At 40.5% G+C, this 14,737-nt stretch overlaps 1 long non-coding RNA gene across 1 annotated transcript; it reads right to left on the reverse strand.

The window, feature by feature from the left end:
* Positions 1 to 922: 922 nt before the first annotated feature.
* Positions 923 to 9,283, reverse strand: LOC140632520 (uncharacterized). Its single transcript, XR_012030113.1, has 2 exons — positions 8,366 to 9,283; positions 923 to 4,605 (listed from the first exon to the last, which is right to left on the reverse strand). It is a non-coding gene; the product is annotated as an uncharacterized lncRNA (long non-coding RNA).
* Positions 9,284 to 14,737: the final 5,454 nt, after the last annotated feature.

Here is a 14,737-nt window from a genome sequence, read left to right on the forward strand (position 1 = left end):
CAACAAATAAGATAAAATTAAATTATTAAAAATATTCAATCCACAAAAGGCATAAAATGAGGAAAAATGAACAAAAAAATAGATGAGAACACAAAAACGCATAGCATGATGATAGATTTTAACTCAATCATATCAATAATTACATTAATTATAAATGATCTAAACATTCCACTTAAAAGATAGAGATTGCTACATTGAATTATAAAGCAAGATCCAACTATATGCTGCCCACAAAAAAAACACTTTAAATATAAAAATATGAAATGGTTAGAGGTGAAAAGATTAAAAAGTATATACCACATACACAAATCCACAGACAGCTATAAAGAATGACTATATCAAAGCAGAAAAGAACATCGCCAGGGAGAAAGAAGACCAATGATAAAGGAGTCAGTTTATCAAGATGAGGTAACAATCCTAAATATTAATTGCATCATATGGTAGAGCTTCAAAATGCATGCAACTAATCTAGGCTACACAAGAAGAATCTTGGCAAGAAATTTAGGAGCCAAGTGAAAGTCGTGAGCAAATGATTAGTCAGATTGTCATGCTAAATGACTAGTTCCCAAGCCCCATATTAAATTCTCAGTGTGTAGTTTTTCCTTGGTATCCTATACACAGCCTTATTATAACATTTGTTACATTGTACTCTAATTAGTTGTTCAGAGTAATTCAGGTATTTGTCATTGCCATCATATGGTGATTTCCTGACGTAAAGACTCATGTCTTACTTAAACTTGCATTTCTTGAATATGGCAGGGTGTCACACATACAGCTAAATAAATATTTGCAATATCAGACCATAATAAAATCTACTTATTCAGGCAAGCCTTTTCAATTATAACAACTCCCTTAAGACTTATACCAATTCTCTGCTATAGGTAGGATATGCATTCTCTTCATTTTACAGATGAGGATGATGTAGAATAATTGTCCAAATTTTATTTAAATATTAAACTGTTTAGTCATTCCATTTTCTGCACTGAATTTTAATCATAATTTGGAGATGATTCAGTTTCAAAATATTAAGTTACTTGATGAAGCAGATGGTGCTTCTTATATGTAATTCTGTTCTTCCATTTTTAGGTGTGTGAAGTCTGAATATGTCTCTAGGTAAATTTCTGGAAGTGTAGATTTTAGAGTCACAAAATAGGGAGGCACACATGTTATAAATTTTTGGTTATAAAGTTTATAAGTATCTAAAATTTTTTTCTTATTATTCCATGTGACCACATTTTTGAGTCTCATGTTGCCCTATGCTATGAACTGAATGTTTGTGTTCCCCTAAAATTCATTATGTTGAAGCCTTATTCCTCAATGTGATGGCATTTCAAGATAGCCTTTCTTTTTTTCTTTCTTTCTTTCTTTCTTTCTTTCTTTCTTTCTTTCTTTCTTTCTTTCTTTCTACCTTTCTTATTTTTAAAAAAATATTTTATCTATTTATTTGAGACAGAGAGAGAGAGCACAAGTAGGAGGCATGGCTGAGGAGAAGCAGGCTCCTTGCTGAGCAGGGAACCCAATGTAGGGCTCGATCCCTGATTCCAGGACACTGGAATCATGACCCAAGCTGAAAGTGGAGGCTTAACCAACTGAGCCACCCAGGTGCCCCAAGATGGCCTATTTAGGATGTAATCAGGATGAGAGGTCATAAGGGCAGTTCTCTAGTCTGATGCGGGACACACCAAAGAATTTGCTCTCTCCCTCTTCACCATGTGAGGACACAGTGAGAAGGTGATTATCTATAAGACAGGAGGAAAGATCTCGCCAAAACTGGACCATATTGCTCTCTTAATCTCAGAATTTTAGTCTCCTTAACTGTGAGAAAATAAATTTCTATTGTATAAGCACTCAGTTTATGCTCTTTTGTTATACCTTCCCAAGCTAACTGAAAACTGTAAATAACTGATGCTTAAAAGCGCTGAATTGTGAATGATTCTACACCCCTACTATCAAATGTAATGATTAGAGTATTATAATAGCATCTAAAAAAATTTAATCCATAGTATTTGGCCTAAACATTATAAACACATATAAATTTTTTCCTCCCAAATGATCATGTAAATTGTTCATCTCAAAGATTCCACTCTAAGAGATAATATCTCATTTCTCTACACCTGATTACTAATGTGGGGCTTAATCATTGAGGTTCTCTCCTGGCCAGGAGTTAGGAAAATCATGTCATTAATCTGTGATCCTATATTCTGCTTTGAAAGCAGGAATAATACCAATATGCCCTATAAATTCTGACTTGTGACTAAATATTCTCTAGATTTATTTAAATTCTCAACTTTCTGTTGCCTGCCAACCCCCACTAAAATTCGTGATGGTGATGAAAAAGACATGCCTGGGGAAGCGCCACTCTGGCCAAAAAGTCCTGGCACTGATGGCAGTGGAGGATATCTGTTGTGCTCATCTGAATTGTTATTCCTCAAGGCTCTTCAAGGAAAAAGGTGCTGAGTTGCTAGAGAGGAATGTTTCTTCTTCACTCAGTAAGAGGCAGGGCCTGGACTGTTTTTGGAAATAATTTCCAGAAGAAAAGCAGAGGGGTTTTTTTGGTCAATACAATAACAGTTTTGTAAGTCAGATATATCAAGCATAGGGACTGTGGACATTTTGCATTTTGGTTCTGAACAGAAAAAATCTAGTAATGGAAACAGAGACCGGAGACAGGAAATAGGTTAACCCTAGAAAGAACAGTGAAACAGCTCTCCTACCCTCTGCCATACACCTTCCTGCCCCTCAGGCATCCCCCCTGCTCACTCCCAGGATCCCCAGACCTATATGGTGACTGATCACTAATGACTCATAGTCCTGACCACCTTCTCTCTTCAAAAGCAATTAGTTTTGAGTCCCATCTCTTTAGAAAGTTGTTCTCTACCTTCATAGCTAGTCAATTGTTCTCAAAGTAAACACATAATCTAGGATGACAAAATAGAAGTCAGAGAGATATGTGAAACCAACTGACATGTTCCGTTTCACACTTGTATTGTGACTAACCTCATTTATGCTTTTAAAACACCTTTACACTTATTGTCCTATTCTCAGCCTGCTCTGAGCATTCGCCTCCAGGCTTCTATAACAAATGGGAATTGTGATTGTTGAAGCTAATCTCTGCTAACAGTTAAAATGATAAATAGGCACCACTGAAATGTTTAAACTTTTGCTAAATGTTCCTAAGAAGCAATGCTAATTGAGAAGTGCCCATGGAGTAATGCTAAGAAATTACATTGAGAGGGAGACTCTCAGAACTGATGCAAGAGCCTGGAAGAAATAGCTCTAGTCTGATAATGTTCAAGTTCATGAATGCACTTTCATGGATGGCTAGTTGAATTTAGGTGGCTTTATTTGATCAACTCTAGAATTCAGTTAAGTTTCACAGAATGAAGATATAAGCTAGTAGCTATGTTTTAAACTAATAAAGCCATGAATTATTGCTTGGATTACACATACCAGGAGGAACTAATGGATGTTTTGTCTGGATAACGTTCTGTGAGAGTAAAAATGAAAAGGTGGTGGGTCAGATGATGTCTACCCTGGCCCAGAGTTTGAAGAGTCTTTCATTCTACAATAGGTTTTCAGAGTGTTTAAAAACAGAACTACACCTCTTCCTCTTCCTTCCTCTTTCTCCTCCTTCTTTTTTAAAATTTGTCTGTGGTTTTGGACAATTTACATTTGTTAAAACTGTTACAAACTTATGTAGAAAAGGAAACCAAACCCAGATTAACTAATGTATACATGAGTTTTTGGCTATATTTTCCTGCTCCTATATTGTTCCTGGCTTGGGCAGACCTATGGAGCTCATTGGGAAGAAAATCTCTTCATGTTCCTTTCCCATGTTCTTTCAGAGACAAAGATCTTGGAAAGACAAGCTTTGGCAGGTTTCTGCTCCACACACAAATGAGGCACGTGACCCAGTTTGAATTTGTGGCAAATGCCTCCCAGCAATGCCTCCGGTATTATCATCAAAAACAAAACAAAACAAAAAGACCTCTAACTCAATATTTTTTTCATTAGGCTGAAGCTCTGATCATCACAAAGCAGATGGCTTAAAGCAATAGAGTAGGAGTGGGATTATTTTATAGCATGATTTAAATTACTAATAAGCCAAGTCCTACGTCATGAAGTCTGCCGAGCATCACTATCCACTTGTTTGGGCTCTGATCAATTAACATGCCACAATGGTCTTAAAAAGAAAAAAAATCCACCGCAGATGTTGGAAATCAGAAGGAATAACATTTAGGCATGAGGACTGACAGTGTGTATATGAAATGAAAATAGACCCCAGAGCTTCAGCTCAACTCCTTACTCCATATGACTAGTTTCCTCCCTGTGGACCTTGACTAAGCCACTTAACTTCTCCAACCTTCAGTTTCTTCATCTACAAAAGGAAAATAATATTGTGACTACTTCATTGGGTTACTGTGAAGATTCCACAACATTATATACTTTAATTTTTTTAAAAAACACACAGTTCCTTTGTTGTCATAACGTCAGAATGAATAATAGACACTAACATCTTACAAGGCTTTAGTCTTCTTATCTTTCTTTATGATGTCTGCTTTAGATCATCTGACCTGAAAAGTTAGGTTTAACTTAATCTTCTTTCTGAAAGGAGAAAAAGTTTAAAAGTCACCGGATTATTGACGTTGTCTTTAGTTTAATGAACTTCTAGATGATTTGGGGAATGACTGGAACTAACTAGCTGCTTCTTGTCTATGCTCTGCATTCATTTCCAGGGTATCCACTGTCCAGACTTGGGAATAACTCAAAGCCAATGGGATTTCTTTGTAAAGAGAATTGCATCCTGATATTTTAAGTTTTTAAAGTTAAGCAACAATACCTATGCCACCATCACAGCTGATAAAGACCTTGTGGATAGATGAGATCATGGCCCTCTCAGCATCTACACATCTGACTTTATATGTTAATATCTCAAGGTATCCTAAGCCCTAAACAGACTTGGGGCAAGATATAATTTTAATAGAAGTTTCTCTTTTTTTTTTTTTTGCTTTGGCTAGTGTATGACTTTCTGGCCAAAGTTATCTAGGACTCAGAAATCCCTTTGATTAGTGTGGAGCACCTGTTCTAAAAGAAATGGGGAAGCAGGAACAAGATTTGCAATCATCTTTTACAAGACTTACTTCCTTGAATTTCATCAACATTTTCAGGTTCGTTAGCATTCGACATTAAAAGTAAGAGTTTCCTAAGACTTGAGAGTCAGATACATGTGACAGAAAAAGTCTTTCTCAAATCTTTTATCTCCCATTTAATGTAGCAAGAACCACACCTAGAGCACAATCAAGGATCAGACAACTTTTCGGCCCATGTGTCTTGGCTGGGTAGAAGGAGGATCTGTAGGAAGGAGGAAAAGTTTATCCTTTTTTGGCTCCAGGTGACTATAGGAAGAAGGAAGACAAAGTAGGACACAAAAACTGTCAGACATATGGGTCCTGAATTTCTTTTATTTCACTTCCTGTTATGGATCTGTAAGATACCTCTATGCAGTGGACCCCATGCCAAAAGGGGACAGTGTAGTTGAGTGAAGAGGACAGCATTTAGATAAAGATCTAGATTGTGTTCTTGCTTCTCCCCTGATTTTTGTATGGCATAAACACCAAAAAGAGAGCCAGGCGGTCTTTCTTGGGGCCACCACAGCCAAGGTAGGGAGATCTCATAGAAAGGCTGGGGGCAATCCCAGTCGGGTTCTAGAAGGGCATGACAGAGATCCAGAGAAGGTCACCCTGCAAAAACTGAGGGGATCTGAATAAACAAGCGGCCACTGAGAAAAAAATTCAGCAGCCACACACTTCAGATTAGCTTTTCCAGGGCCAAGGCCACCTAGGAGGGGGAAGGAGATCAGTTAGCTCTGAGACCCTTTTACTCAAGTGTTTTTCCTCCTACACCCTAGACACCATCTTGGAGAATGTCAAGTGATTATAAAAATGAGCAATTATCTGACAAGACTAAACATTACTCAGTGAGGCTATTTAAATATGGCAGTAGAAAAGGTTTAACTGGATTGGACATTTGGTTATCCCTTCCACCTACTCCAACCACCAAGCTAGGAATGCATCATGAGAAAGACCAGGTCCAGAAGTACATCTCTCTGCATATCTGAATTATTACATGAGCAAATTCACAAGCCTATCAGGTAATTTTCCTAAACATTACCACTCATTGAGATACATCTACTGAAAGCTTTCTATATGCCACACACTATGCTAGAGACTGCAGACTCAAGGAAGTAGTAGTGTAATCCTTGCCTTTAAGAAGCCTATAGTTTAGTGGATGGGCCTCCTCAGATTATCAAAATGGTCCATTACTTGTCACATTTCAGAAGTTTACCAACTTAAAGAAAAGATGCTTATTTCTTTCTCATGTAATAGTCATGGTGAGTGTTCTGATAGGGAGAGCCATTGTCCTCTACAATCACTCAGAAACTAGCTAATAGCTGTGCTGTCATCCTCAACATGTGGATTCCAAAGCCATCTTGAGCATCAACTGCCCCATCAGCCTACAGTGGGAGGGTTTTATGGACCTGGCCTGAAAGTGGAGCAAATTCCAGTGACATTCATTGGAGAGAACTTTAGTTTTAGGGACTCCCATAACTACAAGGGGACTGGGAATTTAGACTAATCATCTGTCCAGGTACAGCGGGGAGACAGGATTTGGGAGGATGATTGGAGGCCTTCTCCAGTTGTAAGATTCTTTGACAATGTAGCAAATGTAGTAGCATGCCTTGGTGGACATTAAACTTATGCTTTTGTTGTGAACTACAGAAAGTAAGGCTCAGAGGATCTTTGGACAACACTTAGAAGTGACTCAAGGTATTTTTTTCTTCATTTCTCGCCACAAAGATTGTATTCTAAATAGATTTATTGCATTTGTTGGCAAGAGTTCCTTGAAGGTAATCACATTTTATTGTCCAGAAAGAATGCAAGGATAATCTTTTAGAGCTTAGGAGTCCAGAAAGAGAAGCAATCAGGTTTGTATTGCGACCCCCAGTACCCCCAGTAACAGTTTGTAGGTCTTTTAGTATTTTGCCCCAGCAGAGAGGCAATCAAGTTCTCTTGTTCTAGAAAGCACTTAGGATGAGGCCTGTATGGGCTCCTTGTATCCAGAGAGTGAGGTTTTGGAAACTCTTTTCTGTTTAAATGCTTTGCTGTCTTTCTATAGGTCTCTGAATTAAGCTGAAAGCCGCATGAAACTTGGCCTTGACTGACCTGGCCCAGCCATTTTCTTTCCAGCTTCCACACAGATGATATCCCTCCTTGATCTCAGCCTCTCTACTTTCACACCTAGTCATGTTCTTGCTTCACAAGAAGCAAAGTTCCTGGAACCACTAACCTTATGGCTTCTCACCTTGCGGCCCATTGTGCCAAGGTTGCTACTCCATTATCCGGGCTCGCATCTGCACTGGCACAGTCAGCTCCTACTAACACCCTAGTTGCCACACACAGGACAGTGGCTGACTCCTCCCACAGCTGGATCAGGTGCCCATTCCCTACTGTATGGTATGAGAAACCTTTCCATCATCACATTGAGTCCAGTGCTAATTTTATACCTAGTCACACAACTATTTGATTGACATTCATATTCTGCTCTAGACTGTAAGATCTATAAAGCAAGAAACTATGTCATTTTCTTTCTGCTTTTTTGTTCTCACTATTTGTATCCTGGACAATGCTATCTTGTTCACGTTTTATCTCTACTGCCTGACACATAGTAGTTGCTCAATAAATTCTCATTTAATGAAGGCATGAGCAAACAAACCATAATAACAGCAACGACAAATACCACAGCACAGGCTTTAAAACTTTCAAAGCCTTTCACACAGCTTATCTCACTTGACAAGCAAGCAGGATGGGGCAAGAGGGTTCTAGGTTATATTCTCAGGACTCAGCTCTGAAAGCCTTAAATAGAATCTGCTATCAGAAGGGCAGTACTTAAACAGTACTTGGGGCCAGGTTACAGTGTGGGATTTGATGAACGGAGCCTGTGAGATGCTTCCTGGGAAGCATGCCCTTGGGAATGGGCTTTATATACATAATCACACACATTTTTATGAACTCTGCACAAAATAGGAGTTAAGAAGGAAAATGGCTGGAAAACTGCCAAAGGGGACATATGTGGGAAGTTTGTGAAAAAAAAAAAAAAATAGTTGGGAGAAAATAAGTAGCTAAAATAAGCTAATGAGTGGATACGGAGGAAATAATATCCAATGGTGAAATAGATAACGTAATGGCTAGAAAGAAAACAGGAAGGGTAATATTGAAGAAAAGTTGCCAAGAAAAAGTGCTAACTGCAGAAGGTCAGAGAGTCATTTTAAAGAATGGGGTTAAAAGATCAAGGACAATGATAATACCTTCCAAATTACCATTCTTCTGAGTTTGATTTGCGGGTGCACTCAGGTGCCTGTTGAAAGATAAAAAGACAGTCCTCAGACGCATCCTCTTGCCTTATTTCATCTTGACATCCATCATTATCTTTAAGGAGACATGAACATGGAAAACCACTTAGGCAAAGTAAAGATAGAGACTCTAAGGTAGAAAGGAATTAGATCATAGGACCCCTCAACCTTCCTTTCTCGGTCTCAGAATAAAGCTGGTCTTTGACAATGTTAACCCTCTCCTCACTCCCTCCCCAACTTTGTGCACTCCATTCAACACCTTCCTGTGTCTCTGGAGCCCACTGAGAAGAAGAGATCAAATGGTCGAGTGGCAGATTTGGGCTTCATATTCCCCACTCGGAGAAAAATAATCCTGTCCTTGCTCCTGCCCTTCCTCTCATTCTTGTCTTCACCTTAACTCTGTATCTCTATACTCACTATCTCCCCATCTCATTTCTCATTCACTCCTTCCACCAAAACTGTTCTCTGTCATTCCAAAATATTTTGCTTGAAGTCTTTTATTGCATCTCACACTTTCTATATATATGCACTATCTTTTGTGTGCTATACACTTTATCTATTGTGTGTATAATAGATTCTGGGTATCCCAAGGCACAGATTCTCATCTCTGGGGATGTAATGTGCTTCTTTCTGAGTCCCTGAGGTGCTGTTCCATGCCTTGCATATAGTAGGATATCAATAAATATCAATCAGAATTGCTAAAACTACATTACCTTTAACTGTTTAGGGGACTATGCCTCCTTTACTCCTTCCCTCTCAAATATGTCACAGAAAGAAAAAGATTCCCTTATTTGGTATACTTTTCTAAGGATCTTATAGAAATTCAAAACACCTACATTATCCAATTCATGAGCTTATCAAGTAAGCATACGTCAAAATTTGGAGAAAAAGGAAGCAAGCTGAAATAGAATATACTTTTTTTTTATTTGATTTTTAAAATTTGATTTTTATGGGAATATTTCTAGATTTAAAAAAAGTATACCATATGTATATATATATATACATACATATACACACATGTTATCTATACATTATATATAAATATATGTTATGTAAGATTCATATAAATATATATAAAACCTTAAGCCAAGGATGGTTTTTAAAAGCCACAGTGTGACTTTTTAAGACTAAGACCTAGTTCCTGCTGCCACTATGGAGATGGAGAAGATAAATTCCTTCAGCTGTAGGATCAGGATGCCGCAGCATTGGGTCTGGCTGTCTGCCCTTGGTAGATACTCACCAGCTGCTGTTAAATGACAAGAGAGTCAGCAAAGTACATATAGGCACATAAGTGCAATATACAACTTTACCCAGACTCTTCATATCTTTATTACTGGAGCCCAGAAAGGCCTGTTTGAGATCTGGTTCTGGATTGATTCCATTAGTACCTTAGCTCTTGGCAATGCTTCTCATTGGCAAGAAGAATATAGAGAAGGCTGTGGAAGCCACCAGGCGTCAGCTTCTGGGTGCTTTCATTCATCTGTCAGTCAGTCAGCAAACCAACAAGCCTCTCCTGAGCACCCACTGCATGCACTGCATTGCTATAGGCAATGGGGATATAAGGGAGACCCACAGCCAGGTGACCTTAAACACCACTAAGCTCAACCCTGGCCTCTGAACATGGGTGTCCCTCACTCCCCCCCCACCCCACCCATCCCTCATACCAGAGAGTTCCTAGCACTTTCACTTCCTCTTCCCTCCTGCTCACTGCCCACCCCACCCCCCCAACCCCAGGTAGTGTTGGATCCACCTGGAGTACAGCTTTGTTTTAAAGCTAAAGTAAAAAATGACCCTAGGATTAGCAAATTCACAACAAAATACACTCTTTTGACCTAAGAGCTTGACAAAATGTGGGTGCATTTTAGATTTTGGAGTGAAGCAAAGAAAAAAAGGGAAATAATTTACCATTTGTTGTGACAAAGAGAAAATTGAAATGAAGAGGTTCACCCAGGCCCACTGTTTGTTTGTTTGTTTGTTTTTTCATTTCCTTGAGTGAAAGTGGGTAAAGTCTTGACAGAACAGAAAGAACACCCAGATTGGGTTGCGGTTATTCATTTCTCCAACACATTTTTCATGTCTGCCCTCTCGCCACACCCTAGAAATATAGGAGTTAACAAAAGATAATCTGATAGGACACCAAAATCTTGACCTCCCTCTTGGCAAATGAATCTCATGGTCCCGAGAAGACATTTAACCTCCTGATGTATGTCCCCATTTCTAAAATGCAACTGAGGGGCACCTGAGTGGCTCAGTTGGTTGAGAACCTGACTCTAGGTCTTGGCTCAGGTTATGATCTCAGGGTCCTGGGATCGAGCCCTGAAGTGCTCCACTCTCAGCACCGAGTCTGCTTGAGATTCTCTCCCTCTGCCCCTCCCCGTGCTCTTGCACTCCCACATGCTGTCTCTCTAAAACAAATAAATAAATCTAAAATAAATAAAATAAAATAAAATAAAATAAAATAAAATAAAATAAAATAAAATAAAATAAAATAAAACAGGACTGAGAGCAGAGCGTGGCCAGCATTCTCCAGCTTCCTTCACTCCACTACCCCATACCTCTAAGAGCAGGGACAAACTCTCATGATGGAAATGGAGTTTCTGGTGCTCCCTACCCCTCCACAAGGGCCGGGAAGCTGCCCCCCAGGGGCTGGTGCCCTCCAGACACAACTCCTGACATCAAGGGGAGAGGCAATGGTCTTCCATCTGGAGTTCCAGTCAGCTCGCTCCTCTGGGCTGCCTCTGACGAGCTGACCTCCTGCCTCTCAGCGCCTGGGTGCTTTGTGCTGACATTCACATGGCTGTCAGCACAGTGACTGCATTCTGCTGTGCTCTGCATGCTTCAGGATTGGCAGCCAATGAAAAGAGTAGCTCTGAGATTGGAGGAAAAGATTGGCAGCGTTTGATGCAAATCGTGGGCAGGAGGAGCTCCCAGTGCTCCTGGAGTCCAAGCTTGTTGCACAAGCTGTTCCACCACACACCCACCCCCACCCTCACCCCTGAGAATAAGGCTCCCACAGGCCAGCCTGGCCTGCCCTCCATGCCCATCCCATGTCCTTACGTAGACAGCTGGCCCAGCGCCAGGAAGATCCTGCTGTCTTGGCTGTGCAGAACTTACCTGTGCCTGTAGGAAGTGTTCTCAGTTCCTTGCACATCAGCAGGGAGAAGCCAAATCCAGGATCCTTCGCCTCTTTTGTGCTCTTTGACCACCTGCTGAAGTCTATGGACCCCTTCTCGGAAAAATGTTTTTAAGTGCAAAAAAATAAGATCCATATATAGAAATATAAAGGACATCTGTTATACTGAAATTCAATCATCAAAATATTTTTAATTTGATAAAGTAATACATATGCCTCTATATATTCTCTCTTTATAAATATATATGAAAACCAAGTTCTGTACTTTCAGAATAGTGATGGCATATTGACTCTCTCTGTCATAACAATAATATGTTATAAAAGTAACTGTGATTTCTATTCATGACAAAAACTCGGGTACTACTGATACTACTGTGTTTCCTATCCACGGTATTAGTTATCTATTGCTGCATAATGCAGTCAAAGTAACAAACACCATCGTACTCAGTTTCTGAGGGTTGGGGATCCAGGAACCAGTTCTGGGTGCCTCTACTGAGAGCTATGAGCTGCAGTCAAGCGATGGGCTGGGGCTCAATCTCTAAAGCCTGGAGAACCCACTTCTAAGCTCACTCACTAAGCCATTGGCAGGTCTTGGTTCCTGGTTGGCTCTTAAGTTAGTTCCTGTCATGAGTCCTTAAGACAGGAGCAGCTGGCTTCCCTCAGCATGAGTGATGGAGAAAAAGAGTAAGAGCCTGGGGCAGAAGCTGTAGTCCTTTATAAGCTCACCTCAGAAGTGGCATATTATCACTTCCACATCTCACTGGTCACACAAACCAAGGCTGCTAAAATGGTGTCAACATCAAGAGTGTACATTTTTCTCATCTAAGTTCCTGAGCCCTGAGTTCAATGCACAGACTCCAGGTTCACAACCTCTGATAAATAGAGAGCATCTTTGTTTCTAGATATTTTTGAGTTCAAAGAAAAGTACTGTGAGATCATCAAAATCACAGATTACTCCCCCTTTTTTAAAATCTTTTTTTTTTTTTAAATATTTTACTTATTGATCAATGAAAGACCCAGAGAGAGAGAAAGGCAGAGGGAGAAGCAGGATCCCTATGAGGGACCCTGATCCCAGGACCCCAGGATCATGACCTGAGCAGAAGGCAGATGCTTAACCACTGAGCCACCCAGGTGGCCCAACAGACCACCCTCTTAAAAATGAAGCTCTGGGGTCTATGTGTAGGCCTGATTGACTTTCCTTTCATTTGTCGAGTGCAGGGTTGCTGGTATTCTTGGCCTGGCACAAAGCCCAACATATGGAAGATGGTATATGTTCACTGGATAAAGAGATCTTATTGAGGAACACATTTTGATTCCAAATGCATTAAAGTCGGGAAGAGCCTTGGAGACCATCTAGTTGATGACTTTCACAGGGAGAAACCTTATGAAAGTCACCAGCATGTTCTGCTCTCTCTGCCTGGAATGCTCTTCCTCTAGATATGGCTCCCTCTCTTACTTGTCACGTCTTTATTTAAATTTCACTTTGTCAGGATGCCTGGGTGCCTCAGCGGTTGAGCGTCTGTCTTCGGCTCAGGGTGTGATCCCAGAGTCCCAGGATCGAGTCACACATCGGGCTCCCTGCATAGAGCCTGCTTCTCCCTCTGCCTGTGTCTCTGCCTCTCTCTCTCTCTCTCTCTGTGTGTCTCTCATGAAAAAAGAAATAAAATCTTTAAAAAAATTTTCACTTTGTCAGTGAGGCCTCCATCAGCTACTCTGCCTGTATTAGGCAGCTTCTCAATGGTCCCCAAGGATACCCATTCTCCGGTTTGCATGCCCTTGTATAATCCCCTCCTCTTAAATGTGGACCAGACCTAATGACTCACTTCTAAGAAACAGAATTCAACAAGAGGGATGGGATGTCATTTCTGAGACTGGGTCACAAATGGTCTGTGGCTTTCTTGCTTGCCCTCCCCTGCTCTCTCACTTTGCTAACTCTGATGGAAACCAGCTGCCATATCATAAGCTGCCAGTGGAGAGGTTGATGTGGCAAGGATTGGGGGAAAGCCTCTGGCCATGAGCCAGGAAGGGGCTAAGGCCTTATGGAAACCAAATAAGAAACCAAATCTTTCTGCAAGAAACCAAATCTTTGCTAACAACCAGAGGTGCGATCTTGGAAGTGGATCCTCCCTATTTGAGCCCTGAGATGTTTGCAGCCTTACCAATACCTTGATTATAGCCTTGAGATTCTGAGCTGGAGGACAGAGATTAGCCACAGAAACTGTGGGGCAATATCTGTTTATTGTTTTAAGCCACTAATGTTTGGGATAGTTATTCAGCAATAGATAACCAATGCACTATCAGAAATCATAACACGTTGCTCCAACCTTGACACTTCCTATCTTTCACTCTCATCACACTTTGGTTCCTCCTTACCATTTTTCACTCTACAATGTGTGTGTGTTACAAATACTTGCTTATATATTGTTGTCTGTCTCCCCCTTAAAATGTGAGTCTTAGGAGGACCGGTATTTTGGCTTGAATGGTGCCTAAAAGAGTGCTTGGCATATATTTGGTTTTCAAAAAATGCTTGTTGAATGAATGAAGGGGAAAGAAGGGGGTGATGCAGTGGAGCACACCTGGAGACAGGATATTATCTGAGAAAACAACCCCCCGGATAAGTTAACTATACATGCTACTTTAACTTCTCCCTGCAGTGATATTTCTTTCAATATCCTATCCACATCTCCAGTACTGCCCTTGACCTGGGCAAGCAGGACCCCTGTTCAGTCTCCACACCTCAGGGAGCATCTTGCCTTGGAGTGTCTTTCTTAAATTTGTCCAAGTCCTCTTCTGGTACCTGGGACTGGCCTGGGCCAGTAGTGCCTCTGGCAGGTTGCCCCAAGCCTAGACTGGGTCCTATGCAATCCTGAGTCTCAATCCTCCCTTTACCCCAAAGATAGCCCCCATATAATCTAAGGGTGATTCTTTCCTTCCCAAGTTAAAATCATTATTAGGGTGAAACACTGTTAGTGGTTAGAATGTGTATTCTAGGAAAATTAATAATAATAATAATAATAATAATAATAATAATAAAGCCTGTTATAGATTTTTTTAAGCTTTTATTTATTTATTCATGAGAGACACAGAAAGAGAGAGAGAGAGAGAGGCAGAGACACAGGCAGAGGGAGAAGCAGGCTCCCTGCAGGGAGCCTGATGTGGGACTCTATCCAAGGACCCCAGGATCACTCCCTGAG

Source organism: Canis lupus, chromosome 4 (genome assembly GCF_048164855.1).
Source record: "Canis lupus baileyi chromosome 4, mCanLup2.hap1, whole genome shotgun sequence".
Lineage (NCBI taxonomy): Eukaryota > Metazoa > Chordata > Mammalia > Carnivora > Canidae > Canis > Canis lupus.